General features: G+C 33.0%; 2 long non-coding RNA genes across 2 annotated transcripts; both read right to left on the bottom strand.

The window, feature by feature from the left end:
• Positions 1-309: 309 nt before the first annotated feature.
• Positions 310-10,390, bottom strand: LOC118766176. Its single transcript, XR_005002093.1, has 2 exons — positions 9,963-10,390; positions 310-344 (listed from the first exon to the last, which is right to left on the bottom strand). It is a non-coding gene; the product is annotated as an uncharacterized LOC118766176 (long non-coding RNA).
• A 1,308-nt stretch (positions 10,391-11,698) lies between these two features.
• LOC115232617 lies at positions 11,699-17,105 on the bottom strand. The gene is made up of 2 exons (XR_003883645.2): positions 17,014-17,105; positions 11,699-12,205 (listed from the first exon to the last, which is right to left on the bottom strand). It is a non-coding gene; the product is annotated as an uncharacterized LOC115232617 (long non-coding RNA).
• Between the last annotated feature and the right edge of the window lie 609 nt (positions 17,106-17,714).

Here is a 17,714-nt window from a genome sequence, read left to right on the forward strand (position 1 = left end):
ATAAATATGTATATATAATGTATATATACAAAGTGTATATATCTTTATATTAAACTATTTAATACTTTTTGATAGTTATATATATATTTTTTAAATTATAAATATAAATTAATAATTTTTATTTTAAATTTAAATCATTTAAATTTTTCAATTTTATATTTTATATATTTTGTATATTATATTTTTATTTTTATGTTTTGTTTTTTTGTGTTTTTCACTGATTGATTGCCTATTAGTGATTTTATCTCTAATAATTTATATATATATATTATAATTTGTATATATAATGCGTGCACACACACACACACGTATATATATATATACATATATATATATATATATATCTTATATATCTATATATATAATATATAATGTGTGCATTATGTTGCGGTTGAGCTGAAAATATGCACACCTATGTTAAAAGTGGCAAGTTGCATGACAACTATTTTTTCCTCAAATGAAGGCGTGACCTCTAGGACAAAATCCTCATCTTATAAAATGTGGCCCCAGTAGATCCGAATGAAATCGGGTTATATTAACAAAATGTGAAAGGGGTCTAAATGGGGCTGGAAGGGGATTAAAATTTAAAGGAGCGGGTGTTTAGGATTTCTCTGTTACATCAAGCTAAAAAGTTTGCGCCAGCCTTTTAATCGTCAATGTGTTGCCGTCCATGATGAAGTTTTGAATGCTTGCCATGGTGAGTCTACTGTCGTAAGAGTGAATCACTTCAAAACTTGGTGTTTAGGAATTTTCTTCTACATCAAGTTCAAAATTTTACGCCAGCCGTTAAACTGTCACTACGTTGCTGTCCGTTGTTAACAAATGCCAGCCATGGTGACCCTACTATCCTCAGATTCTATCCCTTCAAACTTTGGTTTCCAATATTTTATTATTTTTATTCAGCTCGCAAGTTCGTCTGTCCCTTTTAAATGTTAGTGTTTTGCTGTCTCCCTTGAAGCAGACCTTTCCGTTGCCACTGCCTGATATTTATGATTGATCTTTCTAAATATTTTATTTCTCAACTTACTCAAGATATTTTGTTGTTTATAAATGGGAGAGAGATATATAAAGATAGAGAGTAAGAGAAAGCGAGGGAGAGTCCGAGAGAAAAGAAAAGTAAGAGAGTGGGAAAGTGAGAGAGAAAGGAGAGAGAAACAAAGAGGGAGAATCATCATCATCATCATCATCACCATCGTTTAACGTCCGTTTTCCATGCTAGCACGGGTTGGACAGTTTGACCGGGGTCTGGGAAGCCAGGAGGCTGCACCTGGCTCCAGTCTGATCTGGCAGTGTTTCTACAGGTGGATGCCCTTCCTAACGCCAACCACTCTGTGAGTGTAGTGGGTGCTTTTTTCGTGCCGCTGGCACAGGTGCCAGGGGGTCTGGCAGCGGCCACAATCGGTTTGTGATTTTTACGTGCCACCGATACAGAAGCGAGTCAAGGCGGCGCTGCAATCGGCCACGCTCGGATGGTGCTTTTTACGTGATGAAAGGAAGCAACAGAAAGTAACAACCACACTCTTACCCGCGCGTAGAGCGGGTCACCTTAAGCTAGTATATATATATATATATATATATATATATATTATATATATATATATATAACTCTTCGTTGTAGAATGTTATATGAGGAATATTTGCCTGAAATTTCAGCCGGATCCTGCCACCGTGTAAATATTCGTTTATCCGTCTGTTCATTGTCCGTGATCGGTATTCCAATATTGAGGGCTAACTGTATCTAAATTTACTTACCATAGATATATAACGTATACATAAAAAGTGGGTTCATGCTATTGAAACCCGAGGCAGCACTAATAGATTATATCTATGATTAAAGGTGTTCCATCCGTGACCATTCCGTTTTAGACAAGATTTACACGTGTAATACAAGATGTTGAAAATTAGATTATTGAACATTACCCTTCTTTTCGAAACTGGTGTGTTGTAATATGCAGAGAATATGGCTCCCCTTTGTTACAAGCTCGCAAAGGACCATGAACCTGGTTTACACTAAAGTTGAAATTGTTATAGTACTAAAAATAAGATATGATCAAATTGGGAGAATTTTATCAAAAACTAGCAGTATCTCCCGGCGTTGCTCGAGTTTGTAAGGGAAATAACTATATAAGCATTTTTAGAGAGTTATAGCCAAAAATAGCAAAAAATGCATTAAAATGGAAAAAAAATGATGTAATTTTTTTTTTAAATCGTTGACGACTCAGTAGACATTTTTAGAGAGTTACTTCCCTTATATAATAGCGAAAAAATGCATTAAAATGGAAAAAAATTATGGTAATTTTTTTAAAATCGTAGACTCAACGTAGATGCGTGCTAATACCCAGAAGGGCTCGATATGAATCACGACTATAAGAAACCCGGTTTTGATTAAACTGCACCGCAAAATGTGGGAGTAGTTAGGAATCTAAATCGTAGGAGACAGACACACAACTTGACTTTTATATATAAAGATTGTATCAAAAATCATAATATATTATTCGTTTCATAAATGCTTGTCTGAACTTTGATTATCCGTAGTTTAACAAAGTCGGAAAAAATCATTTATGCAAAGTATTTGTTTAACTTTACATTAATCTACATGCATAACAGCATATCCGTTTCCAGTCTAGTGTTTCTCGGTCTTCTGTAGGTTGTTGAATGGAACTTGACGTACTATTTATAAAAACAAAAAAACATCATGTAGGTCTTGAGTTTACAGCAATGTTCTAAGATACTATTGGGTTGTCCGGAAAGTTCGTACCGATTTATAGTAGCTTCCATTTCGACTTATTTTAGAACATGATTGAGTCCATAAAATAAGATTTGACTACACCTCCATTTAGAGCACAGTTTAAGCTATCTTTTCGTAGAAGAAGGTTTATGTTCCTATAACCTGTTAATTCTGTAACCCTTTAAATTGGAAGATAAGGAAGTTCATTTTCGGCACTTGATGCTTTGGGAACCAGACAAAAATTGCTGCAGCTCGGCTGGGATGAGTTACCCCACCCTCCATATTCACCAGATATTACTCCTTCGGATTTCCACTTATTCAGGTCTCTGTAGAATAGTCTTAATGGTAAAAATTTCAATTCTTTGAATGACATAAAAAGATACCTTGATGAATTCTTTGCCATGAAATCACCTCAATTCTGGGAAGAGGGTATTTTCAAGTTAAAGGAAAGATGGAGACGCATTGTGCAACAAAATGGTTCATATTTGGTTGATTAAAAATGTAATGGCAAGTATTTATTGACCTTTTCTTTCCTTTAAAAATCGGCACAAACTTTCCGGACAACCCAATAAATTTCTCTGGATGCAAATGGCAAACAAACTCAGTCGTGTAGCTAATGGCTGTATATGTTACATTACATGAAATAAAGTTCTTTAAACGACTTTATTATTAATATGGCCCTCATTACTGTTCCTGCAGGATATGACAAATCTTTTATACAGGTGTAGTGAATGATTTGGTATAGCATGTGAAATTCATTGAAGCACAGTCGATTAATACTACCTGAAAAAAACTGTTTGGTACTTCTCAGATACTTCTACAAGTAAATATGTTTTATGTTCTGCTGCAGTTTCAGTCAACGGTACCGAGCTAGTTGAACCGGAGACTTCAAATTTATCCTTAAATTTTTCCAGCATATCAAAAGGGTAGAGAAATGTTGCACAATTTAAAGTTTTAGTTTACAACTTCATGTGTGTGGGATCAACTCAATCAGGGGTTTCAACCAATCCAGTTCTGAAAGAGAACAGGCAGTGTGTTTTGCGAATGTAGTTAATTAGAACAGAATGGAACTACAAGAAATAATACATGGTGAATGGGTTTTAAGACAAAATTTAAACCAGGATATTTTGTAGATTATAGAGGGAGTTATTAAGTCACTGATTTCTCCACGAAATTCATCGATCAAAAATGGATTTAAGTTATTGAATAATGTGCTACCTAAAAAGATTGTTGCTTGTACTCGCTTACGGCATCGGTCCAGAAAATACTAGTGCGATTCTACAAATTGCCCAATACAACTGATATCATGTGCAATATATTGTAAAAAGAGTAATGTCTATCTATCTATCTACCTATCTATCTATCTATCTATCTATCTATCTATCTATCTATCTATCTATCTATCTATCTGTCTGTCTGTCTATCTATCTATCTATCTATCTATCTATCTATCTATCTATCTATCTATCTATCTATCTATCTATCTATCTATCTATCTATCCATCCATCTGTCTATTTGTCTGTCTGTCTGCCTGAGTCTCTTCTCTCTTTCTGCCTATCTATCTCCCAACAAATGAAGCTACTTAAAAGTGTTCTACCAAGCAGACTGTTTAACCATTTATATAAATCTACGAAAATCTTATCCAATATTTTCTCGCTCTTTTAAAACGGTAGGACTTGATTTGAAGGAAGTTTACTGGTAATTTTAGCGAATCTAGTGACCTCGATGAAGCATATTGTCTTCTGTGGTACAGATCCTATCTTCTGTGCGACGGACTAGGATCACTACGTTATACTGCAGTCTCTGTTCGACTATCCGAATGACAGTTATTTCTCAGAACAGCCTCACATATAGCATCTCATATTTGGCTCGATTTAAGAAACACTCTACTGCTTCTACTATATGCACAGGAAGTGACGGATATAGACATCCCTTAGCTATATAGGACAATAGAATGATTAAAACCTGCTCGAAGTTATCTCCCGTGCTTGCGAAAGTAATTAAAACATTATGCTTCTTTGATTAATATTGTGTTTTTCTCAGCGCGGGATTAATTAACATTAGCATATTAATTATTTTTACTTTGAAAATTATACAAAGGAACTCTAAATTTTGGATTTTAGTATACAATATTTTTATATACAGTAATCCTTCGTCATATCACGGTTCACTTATCACGGTTTATTATTTGATCTTACGTCGATTCCTGCGTGATGTTGTTTTGTTTTTTTATATAAAATAAATATATACAAATTTTTTAAATAATATAAAAAATATACGGTACAGTACTGTTTCGACTTTGCGGATTTTCACCTATCGCGGGGTGTTTTGGAACGTAGCACTCGCTATAATCGAAGGCTTACTGTATATTTAGTAATTCTTTCTACCATAATTCAGAAAGTCCGATGATGAATTCAAAATAACAATATATATATATAGTTAATCCAAGCACGAAAACACAAAGAGAAAACACAGCAACGCGAGGACGTGGAACAAATATAGTATTATTGGACGCTCAGGAAGGAAGGGAAGAAGGAGGGTTTAACGTTTCGAGCGGAGCTCTTCGTCAGAAACATAGGAAAAGGAAAGATCCAGAGAAGGGAAGACGGAGGAAAAAAATCGCCAACGGTACACACGCGGTCACATTTTGAATGGGTAAATCTAGGCTACTGAATTGTCGTGACGTTGTGTGGACGTGTGGAAAAACGCGCAAAGTTTGATGCGGCGCAGGAACTGGTTGATGTCGGTGCGGGTCTCAAATTCGTCGCAGTGGCGCGTGAGAGGCGTGAAGCGGAGTCCCCTACTGAGGAGAGAGAGCTCGGCAGCGGAGAGGGGGAGATTGGCGGGTATAGTGACAACAGTGCGAGGGAGCAGGGTGGTGGGATGAGAAGGATCAGGAAGAGGGGGTGCAGAGGTGAAGATGGGGTAGCGGTAGGAAAGTCAGGGTGGGGGGTCTGTGGAGGGTGCAGGGGGAAGAGCGTTGTGGGTGCGGAATTGGAAGGGGTCGGCGGAGCTGGAGGGGAGGGTGTAGGGGGTGTGGGAGGGGAAGGAGGTGAAAGGTTGAGAAGGTGGTGGAATTTTTTGTTTTTTGTGTGTGTGAGGAAATTGTGGAGTTGGTGGTGACAAATACTGGAGATTTCCTCCAGTATTTGCTTCTGGTTAGCGGTTTTATGTTCACTACGTTGAATATTTTACTATTAGCTTATAAATAGTTTTTCTTGTGAATGGTAGTTTCTGACTTCCGCACTACGACAATTATGTCTTGTTCTAAGAAACATCTTACCGAATGGTTCTAGCTCTACCATATACTTCTCTATTGACATTTAAGGATGCCGTTACAGGTATCAATTCTGCAAATGTACTGGGATTTCTCGATTATTAGCTGGTGCATGTACCGAATATCGATGCTGCCATCTCGATTATTGACAGCTACTCACGCTTTCTACTAAATAAAGACGCAGCTGGTTGATTATTCGCAGTTAAATACCGCAGATGCTTATAAAGGGTGTGATGAAATAGAATGAATACACCACTTTCAGGTGGTGAATATGAAGAAATTCCTAGCATTTCCTAAAATCCTTACCGGAGCACGAAGTGCGTTGACAATGTGAATAATGTATACAAGCACACAAGTATAAAACAAACTGCTATGTCCATGATGCGGGATGGATGAAAGACCATTTTATTGTATTCACCTAATTGTGTATCACTCAAAAGTGGTATTTCGATAAGAAGTTACTGTTACATAAAGGTGAATTTAGCTACCAATAAATATTGTAAAACTAGCTTTCGGTCCTGAGTTGACTAAATGCGAAATGTTTTCATCACTGTAGTTTATATAAATGATATTGCTTTGAAGATTTATAACAATCAAGGCACATGAACTTGTAGGAACCCAGAAATAGTAAATTACGATAACATAGACCTCACAGTGAAATAAATGACATTGAAGAAATGAAGTGTTAGTAGAAGAAATGAAGTGTTAGTAGAAGAAATGAAGTGTTAGTAGAAGAAATGAAGTGTTAGTAGAAGAAATGAAGTGTTAGTAGAAGAAATGAAGTGTTAGTAGAAGAAATGAAGTGTTAGTAGAAGAAATGAAGTGTTAGTAGAAGAAATGAAGTGTTAGTAGAAGAAATGAAGTGTTAGTAGAAGAAATGAAGTGTTAGTAGAAGAAATGAAGTGTTAGTAGAAGAAATAAGTGTTAGTAGAAGAAATGAAGCGTTAGTAGAAGAAATGAAGTGTTAGTAGAAGAAATGAGTGTTTGTAGAAGAAATGAGTAGGTTAGTAGAAGAAATGAAGTGTTAGTAGAAGAAATGAAGTGTTAGTAGAAGAAATGAAGTGTTAGTAGAAGAAATGAAGTGTTAGTAGAAGAAATGAAGTGTTAGTAGAAGAAATGAAGTGTTAGTAGAAGAAATGAAGTGTTAGTAGAAGAAATGAAGTGTTAGTAGAAGAAATGAAGTGTTAGTAGAAGAAATGAAGTGTTTCTATGACAGTAGTACCAAATCAGATTTAAACCATAGACCCCACTCGGCGGTGGGCATTCGGTGTGACATAGGTATAAAAAAATAAACGCAAATGGCGTTTAAAAGTTATGACAGTAGACTATTATTTATTTAATGTAGTTATAAAAGATTACATCATAATATCCATCATCTTTAGAAAAACTTTTAATGTATCATCTTTAGATAATCCATCATTTTTAGATGAAATTTTAAACAGGTAAGATTTTCAGGATGTACGATTTCGTCTGATGACTGATGGATTATATATTACGATGTAATCATTTATGACTGTATTAAATAAACAAAATCCTTATGAAACAGCTGTCGTAAATTCTAAATGCTATTTGAACTACATATCTAAACAGAAATAGTGTGGGCAGAAAGATCATGTTTATTTTATTTTCTGGTGTTATTTTCATCGTTTTCTGGAAATATTCCTTGACACAAGTTCAAAAGGGAGAGTAGAAGCCTTATTTATGATTAAATTGTATGAAACATTGTTGAAAGTAGAAGATTGATCTAGGTGCTTATGTTGAATAGAAGTCTGTTTCGGTGAAGGTCGAGGATATCGCTGTACTCTAATCCTACATGGAAAGCTGTCTCCACATTTGAAAGAACCAATTTCATTTTCATATTTATTGCACACTCATTTGTCAAATATGTTGTATAAAAATAAGACATATGTTCTTGCGTTAAAATCCTGATGTGATCAGTTATGACTTTCATCCTTCTGTGGACAATAAATCACAAGTCAGTTACTGTAGTCCAGCAGTTCCCAAGCTGGATCCACAAAGGTAGTAGTGGTTGGGGTCTGTGAACTAAATTCAAAATCTCATATATATATATATATATATATATATAAATTAGAGAAAAACACTATTATGCAATTCATATTTATATACTTACTTATTATATATTGTTTATTCATTTTTGTACATTTTGTGATCTAATTATATGTTTTAAAATATCTTTTAATTTTTGTTTATGATTTGGTTTATGTCTACCATTGTTTGAATTGCATAATAGTGTTTTTCTCTAATTTGATTAATACTAAATTGAATTTTTCCCTGTAAATTTGGAGTTATACTCCCTATATTATTATTATTATTATTATCATTATTATTATTATTATTATTATTTTATTATTATTATTATTATTATTATATATATATATATATTATATATATATATATATATATATATATAATATACGTGTGTGTGTGTGTGTGTTTGTGTGTACATAAGGATAAGCTATTAAAAGGGATATGTGGGAAAACTCATTTAAATAAAAGTGTTAAGAACCACTGTTGGGAACTACTGCCGTAGCCGATATAACCGAATATTCCTTCTTCATGGTTGGTAGATTGCAAGAACTGTGCCGTACAAAATGCCTTGTATTATTTCTTTCCACTCTTATACGACCTAAGTTGAAATCCCACCAAAGTCCACTTGCCTTATACCTTCTAGGGCGAGAAAATATATTATCAATCTCGTACTCGTACTGTGCTCAATGGTATTAACCAAATCCTTCTACTCATGGTTTAGGCTTATGAAAGAAATAATTATTATTAGAGTATCGAACAAACCGTCTCCAATGCTTAGGTTTGAACATTGACGTTTGGTGTTCAGGATAAACTGAGAAAAAAACTTTGATTTCATCAATCCGAGTTTGATAAAATAAATTACCGATGAAGTACTGAGTTCAGTCGTATCACCTTGCCTCCTCCTCACTTTTAAATTGCAGGCAATTTACCTTAATTAGAAAAAGCTGTCAATATTATGGATTGGTAAGGCGGTGAGCTGGCAGAAATGTTAGCTCGCCGGGCAAAAATGCTTAGAAGTATTTCGTCTGTCTTTACGTTCTGAGTTCAAATTCCGCTGAGGTCGATTTTGACTTTTATCCTTTCGGGGTCGATAAATTAAGTACCAGTTACGCACTGGGGTCCATGCATTCGACTTTATACCTTTGTCTGTCCTTTTTTGTCCCCTCTATGTTTAACCCCTTTTGGGCAATAAAGAAATAAGAAACGTTAGCACGCCAGGCGAAATGCTTAGCGGTATTTCGCCTGTCTTTACGTTCTGAGTTCAAATCCCGCCGAGGTCGACTTTGCCTTCCATTCTTTCATGGTCGATAAATTAAGTACCAGTTACGCACTGGGGTCAATCTAATCAACTGGGCCCCTCCCCCAAAAATTTCAGGCCTTGTGCTTAGAGTAGAAAAGAATACCAAGGATTCGTTTAATCACTTTAATATCAGAGTATAGTGTTTTGCTGTATTTTTGTTCTCTGGACCTTTATGGCAGCGGGCTCTCCGCCGTGTAATGATAAAATGATGTACCAGTTAAGCAGTGGTATCAAATAGTGAAACAAATTATTATTATTATTATTATTATTATTATTATTATTATTATTATTATTATTATTATGTTTTTTCTTTTTTTTTCATATTTTCTTCCGTTTCTCGCCGAGTGTTTTCCGTTATTATTATTATTATTATTATTATTATTATTATTTAATTATTAATTATTATTATCATCATCATCATGATCATTATTATCAACATTTTCAACATTCTCAACATTGTCATCATGAAAATGTAATACTGACACAACAAAAACAGAATACAGAAATTACATAGTGTCATGACATACTATATTGTATTTTTTCTTTTTTTATTTCGTATAATTTTCATTGATTTCTTTACTTTTTTTATATATATATATATACACACATATATATATTCAGTTCTGTTTCATTATTGTCATTTTACTAAAGTCTGCTTATTCATGAGGCTGTCTGTCAAATATTTTCTCTCAATCATTTAAATATTTTAATGAACGTAGAATGGATATCTCCTTTTACGTTGATCTGAGAAACATTCTTCATAGCAAAGTCTTACATCTACGACGAAGCCTTTACAATGTCGTAGAGTTATTATTATTATTATTAATATTATTCTTTTGTATTTTTTTATAACCTTTTCATTACTCAAATTTGTCAATATAATCACTTCTCCATTCCTCTCTCTCACTCTCAATATTCCTATTTCTCTCCCTCACTCGATACACTCGTTCACACCTAGAACACTCAGTTCGTTTAACTCGATTTTTACATATATACATACACACATGCATATATATATATATATATATATATATATATATATATATATATATATGTATGTAATATATATATATATATAACATACATATATATACCTTATATATATAATATATATATATATATATATATACATATATATAATACATACATACATATATATAATACATACATACAATATATATAATATATATTATATACATATATATATATATATACATATATATATATATATATATAATATATATATATATATATTATATATATATATATGTTATAAAATAGTTCTTATATTTTATTCGTTTTCACCACACACGTAATTTTTTTTTTTTTATATATATATATAATGTATACATATATGTATGTATATGTATTTACTTATATGCATATATTATATAAATTATATACACACACACATACATATATCATATATAAATGCGTAACCATATTTCATATGTATATTTATTTATACACACAAACGCACACGTACATACATACACACATATATATTTACATACCAACATATATATATATTATATTATATATGTGTATATATATATATATATATATAATATATATACATACATATATATATATATACATATATACATATATATATATATACAACATATACATTGATGAAATATTTCTGTCTGTTTTCAGTGTGAATAATAGTTCATGCCCACATGACGTTCTATGCACTGAGCAAATATACTTTTATTTTTTCACATTAGCCTGATGTAATTCTGTTATATTTCGTCCTTCTTTTTCATATAATTCATTTTATTACATACATATAATACATACATATATATATATATATTATATATATATATATATATATATATATATATATGCGTTTATGTATGTATGTCATGGTATCTATGTACATTAGTATATGAATATATATATGTATATATGTATATAATATATATATATATATATATATATATATATATTATATATAATATATATATATATATACATTTTAACATACATATAATATATAATACATAATTTAAAATAACATCTATAAATGTATATTTATATATGTATATAAAATATGTTTCTATACGTATATATATATATATAATAATATATATATGTATATATATATATTGTATATATATATATATATATTATATATATATATATATATATATATATATATATATATATATATATATATGTATATATGTATATATATATATATATGTAATCATTTAAATACACTTCATTCCCACCTCACATACACGCAAAATGAAATGATATCACGGTGTATTCAGCCAATGTTTACAATTTGTCTTTTATCAATTCATACAATCCTGCATTTTTCTTCTTGGTATTTTTAAATATATTTTTCATTTTTCAATAAAGATTTATGTACTATTGGAAGTGTCATGTCTTGTCACAACCAATATTATTTATATGTGAGAGCGTTGTTGTTTTTTTCTTTCATCCTTTCTTGTCGGAGTTGCAGTAGTTGTTGTACTAAAAGTAATTGTTGCTTTTGGTTATGTTGTTGATGTGGTGGTAGTTGTTGTTGATGTTGCTGCTGCAGCTGTTGTTGTTGTTGTTGTTGTAGTAGTTGTTGATGATGGTGATGATTATGATGGGGATGTGTAAAGCTTTCAGTGTTACTCATCACGTGGTGTCACCATGCTTCTCCTGTAAGTTCGGCGCGCGGGTGATTATGTGAGAATGTTGTTGTGAATCCGTGTGCTGCCAAGGAACGTGGGTGTAGCCCAGTTGTAATGTACGGTCCTTCTGGAGTTGCTAACGTCATGGATTCAGGAGTTGCAGGAGTCGGAATCATATCTCCATGCATATAATGGCCGTCTGGGTTGAGGGTAACTAGAAAATATAAAGTAGAAAAACAAGATAAATAAAGGAAAAATTTACAATATATTCTATGATAGATATTTGAAAAAATCATATAAGAATCTCAAAAAAATTTAAACAAGGTAATATCTTTAACTTAATCAAAGAAATTAGAAGGAAATTATATAATACCGACTACTTGTGTTTGTGACATTGAGTTCAAAATGAAATCAAAGCCGGATAGCCATTTGTCTTACGCAAAAAAACCGCACCATTAATTAAGCTTTTTGCCGAGTTATCATATATAAGTTTGCATACATATACATACATGCAGTACATAATTAGTGGTGTTAAGTTTGGATTCGATAAATATAGAGGGAAAAGACATATGCTAGAATGATAAAAGGCAAAATATCCGTGCAAAGAGATAAAGGGGGAGAGATTGCGAAAGGGAGACACAGAGTGAAGCAAGAAAACTAGTGAATGTGTGTGTGTGTGAGTGTATGTGTGTGTGTGTGTTGAGAGAGAGAGAGAGAGAGAGAGAGAGAGAGAGAGAGAGAGAGAGAGAGAGAGAGAGAGAGAAGACAGAAAATTACAGAAAAAGAAAAGCTAGGAGTATGCGAATAGCTATTTCAACTAAATTTGGCCAGATATTTACACTTAGCTCATAAAGATATTCACATAAATAAGTAAACGCATAGAGAAATGTACCTCTTTCGTATGTATGAACATATCTATCTGTCTGTCTGTCTGTCTGTCTGTCTGTCTGTCTGTCTGTATGTCTGTTTGTCTATCTATCTATCTATCTCTCTATCTATCTATCTTTCTATTTATCTATCTATCTATCTATTATCTCTATCTATCTATCTATCTATCTATCTATCTATCTATTTATCTTTTTATCTACCTACCTATCTATCTATCTATCTATCTATCTATCTATCTATCTATCTATCTATCTATCTATCTATCTATCTATCTATCTGTGTGTCTGTATGTGTTTTGTTCATTCCAAATTACTTCGACAGTCGTTGGAAATGTTAGAAGTTATTCAGTGTACGGTCACAATAATCATTGTATGGAAACGAGATCCTCGGTGGAGTTCTATTAACCTACTCTTCGCAGGGCATTAGCTCTCATTGAATAATATATATTCGCGGTGATAGGTGTAATTACTTGTTTAACACCGCAAGTAGCAATCAAAATGTTCTACATATTAATCGAAAGAATAATTGAATTAGATTATCTTCAGTAAGTAATAACTTCCCCCTAAATAAACACTTTATATGAAATGACCTCGCCACTCATTACAACAAACAACAAACATATCCTATAAAACTATCGTATGCTACAAGAACCAAAGTTTAATCAATTAATCATATAATCAATGTTTTCACTAATTCACTCGAAAACAATTTTTTTTCTTCTTTTATTGACTCGCTAAAAACCATTGTTATTCACATCTTAATAGGATAGATATTTTTTTATTGTTAAATACTTTTTATGTATTAAATTGAAATCACAAATAAAATCTAAATAAAATCATTTAAATTTCATCTTAATGCATTGAACAATTTTAGTGAACCCTGTTCCCATTGCCAATAAATCGAGTTAACTAAATGAGTAATTGTTTGTTTACAGGTAATCCGTGTTGTTGTTTTTGCTTTTGAGTTGTTTACTCCCAGGTTAATCATGACCAAACAGATTTAAGGCAAAAACATTCCTCTTGTGAACAACTCAGCGTTTTTTGTGTACCTAGGACTACCTTATCATATATATATATATATATATATCTTCCCTTTTTTTAATAATTCGTATGAATTTTGTTGTTACATCTGACAGGTACAGTATTCGTGCAGAAGCTCTCAGTACTTCATATATCTTGCAAAAATACTATAATTCTGTGTAGCATCTGCATAAAATATTTTCAACTAAAGAAAAGCCCTGACTATAAGAATCAGCTTATAGCGATAAATGATGGGCATATTTTTGCTCTTTTAAGTTATTAATTCAAAGATACTGGGTTCAGCAAATTCGTGCCTGTCAAAATGAGTGATTAATCCACAACATTTTTTAACTCTGTACGTATGTAAGCAATCAGTTTAAGATTGACGTTAGAGTTACTACATTGACCAGTATTTATCTAGCTGTCCGAACTGTTCATTTTGGTAACATTTGTCTTTTCATTAAAATATATTGTCGTTTCAACACAAAAATATTAGCTTAATATTGTCTTATTAAATCAACCACTTCACAGACTTCAAACCTCATTCAGTTCTAAATTCAGTATTGCAAAATTCCAAAATTCCTAACCGTTTCTTCCTTTTATAATAGTTGCTGTGAGGTGCACCTAGAAAATTTGCCTGTGTACATAACTTGTATATACCTTAAGGTTTGCCTTGAGATATGCGCAAGGAGTTTGTTTTGAGATAAGGTTGCATTGAATGTGTCTTATGACTAACGTGTAAAGCCTGTTTTGCTATTCTGTTTATGTATCAGATTTATCTCATCCTTTTCTCTAAGCTTTACATTGAGGTAAAGAATAAAGTTCGTAGAGTATGTTACTGTCACTAAAATTATTCTTTTTGCACCGAAAACTGTAAGACATTTTAGTGATGCCCTCAGCAATTAGAGTCGAATCGGTAACCTCATTTGAATTATCTGATAAAACCGCTACGCATCTTCTAGAAAAAAGTTCAAAATCAAACATTTACATTTTACTGTGTATATATATATATATATATATATATATGTGAGAAGCATTGTATTTATATATAAATTTCATGTGTTTGGGTGGAGAGACATATACACAAGGCCAGTGATTGTGCTACAATATAGTGAACGGACCCAAATGAAAAATGGAGTCGATACTGACAGATTTTGAACTTCAAAGTGCACTGATCTATGAATAATTCATTTTAAAGCAAAGAAAATATTTCCCTACTGCATTCGCGTGGTTTTCATACAGGAATAGCTATAATTAAAACGGCGCGTTTCTGTCTTCAAGGTGACTAAATTGTTTTTTTCTGTTTCATCTGTTTAATACAAAGTTATTATTGTGGACTTGAACGCAGCACATGAAGCTATTATATAATCTACATATTTTGTTAATTCTCATTGAGTAATGCTACAAATCAATATAAAATCCTATGCATTATCACAGTCTTTTAAGCCGAGGGGATTGCGAAGACGTGATTAACCAACTGACATTCCTGCGAACAATCCTGAAATTAATTGCTTTGCAGCTCATGTGGCTCAAACGTTGATAACGTTGAAGAGTTAAGTATCACTCGTAAATAGTCAGGAAATGTTATAATTCTAATAAAGTCACCAAGTAAAGCAACACCTCAAACTGTATTAACAGTGTTTTCATACTTAATCCTTGCCTATTAACCTTCATCAATGCTTAGCCTTCCAGAGTATTCTTTCGTTTTATCTTATCAAATATATCACGGTTACGTGAAACTTCCTATGATAGAAAGTTCTAGAAGAATGCCATTCGAGTTAACATTCTAATTTACAATCAGGTCTGCTTCACTTATATACCTTATACCTTTGGGGAAATTGGCTGATGCCTAAATTTTCTATTGTTCCTTATCCACAACTTTAAGATGCCATACTTTACTTAAGATGTTGGTTCGCTTCGATAGCTGCTATTGTTGTTTCTTAACCATGGGTTAGCACTAATCAAATAGACTTAATAGCAAAGACATTCTAATCATGATCATCTTGAATTCTACTCAGATATGATATAAAACTATATTATCCAATGTGACCTTCAGTGGCATATCAAAGGTTCTCAGCAACTGGGACCAAGGACGCTTTTGGTACCCCAACGCTACTACATAGGCATGAGATGTTGGAGGGAATTTTTATCCTTTTGCAATTGTGTTTAAGGGTAGTTTCGTCACCACGTTCCCGCTTACCATTCCGCTTTTTCCCTTTATGATTGCAAGTTATTCTTTTCTACTCTAGGCACAAGGCCCGAAATTTTGGGGAAGGGAGTTAGTCGATTAGATCGACCCCAGTACGCAACTGGTACTTAATTTATCGACCCCGAAAGGATGAGAGGAAAAGTCGACCTCGGCGGAATTTGAACTCAGAACGTAGCGGCAGACGAAATACCAATTTCTTTACTACTCACAAGGGGATAAACACAGAGAGGACAAACAAGGACAGACAAACGGATTAAGTCGATTACATCGACTCCAGTGTGCAACTGGTACTTAATTTATCGACCCCGAAAGGATGAAAGGCAAAGTCGACCTCGGCGGAATTTGAACTCACAACGTATTGGCAGACGAAATACCGCTAAGCATTTCGCCCGGCGTACTAACGTTTCTGCCAGCTCGTCGCCTTTTATGATTGCAAGTTATTATGTAAGAGCTATTTGGATTCCACAGCTTTCGGTCATTGGATTGTGTTCATATTTGGAGAGCCTTTTCAGCGATGAGATATATTTATATCGACTCCAGTATTTGACCGGTATTTATTTTATCGACTATGGAAAGATGAAAAACAAAGATACATTTACAGGGATCTGAACTTACAATGTTAAGGAATATAATCAAGTGTTACCGTAGTTTTTCCAACTTTCAACAGATCCTGCCAATCAAATCTATAAAGATTTCTCAGCTACATCGTATGTATCATTTTTCTTTTAATTTTTTTTTCATGGTAGTATAATATTAGTTAGATATCTTTCACATAAACAATTCCAAGACAAGCCTACACCACACCACCAAAAATAAGGGGGAAAGGAACAAATGACAAATTACTTTCATGGGATTAGTATAGAAAACGGTGTTTAAGTTAAATAACTAAAGTTCTACTTTGCATACCTTCTCTGGATTTTTGGTGTTAGAGATAATCGTTCAGGGCGGGGTGATGCGGATGGGGCCAAACGCCAGGCAGACAGCCGCAATCTCCTAGAAAGATAAACAGGACTCTAGTAAGAGAGCAGAAAGAAATCTCTAGAGATTCATACAGTGTCTGTTCCTCATCTAACAAGCTAAATTTACTTTACCATCCAGAAAATTTCCTATACAGAAATTCATTGATGTTTGTGATGTGTCAATTTTATATTTTTATGTGCACTAAGCAGGCTGTCGGGATGTCATCAGAGATATTTTCTGTGAAGAGCGGAAAAGAAGAGAGTAGTAGCAGTAGTAGTGGTGGTGGTAGTGGTGTACATAGCAGGTGTTCAGGATTGTGGGATATCATGTAGTTCCTATCGAAACGCAAATACTTGATGAGGGTATTTAGTGGAAAGATATATAGATATATGGTTGTATGGATGCATGTTTGTATGTAGTTACACAAATACACAAATGCACAACATACGTACGTAGGATAACGTTTAGTTTATGCAAACTAGGAAAAGAGTAATCAATATGAGCAGTACGGTTTATGTGTTTCGGTAAAATCGATAACTCATTGCGTAGCTATTTTGAGTTTCACGAGTGGTGCGATCATTCAGGCATTATAGCTTCAGTATGTATCTAGTCTTCATATGTGCGCGTTTTTGGACGGACACACACAG

This window comes from Octopus sinensis, linkage group LG1, assembly GCF_006345805.1.
Source record: "Octopus sinensis linkage group LG1, ASM634580v1, whole genome shotgun sequence".
Classification (NCBI taxonomy): Eukaryota; Metazoa; Mollusca; class Cephalopoda; order Octopoda; family Octopodidae; genus Octopus; species Octopus sinensis.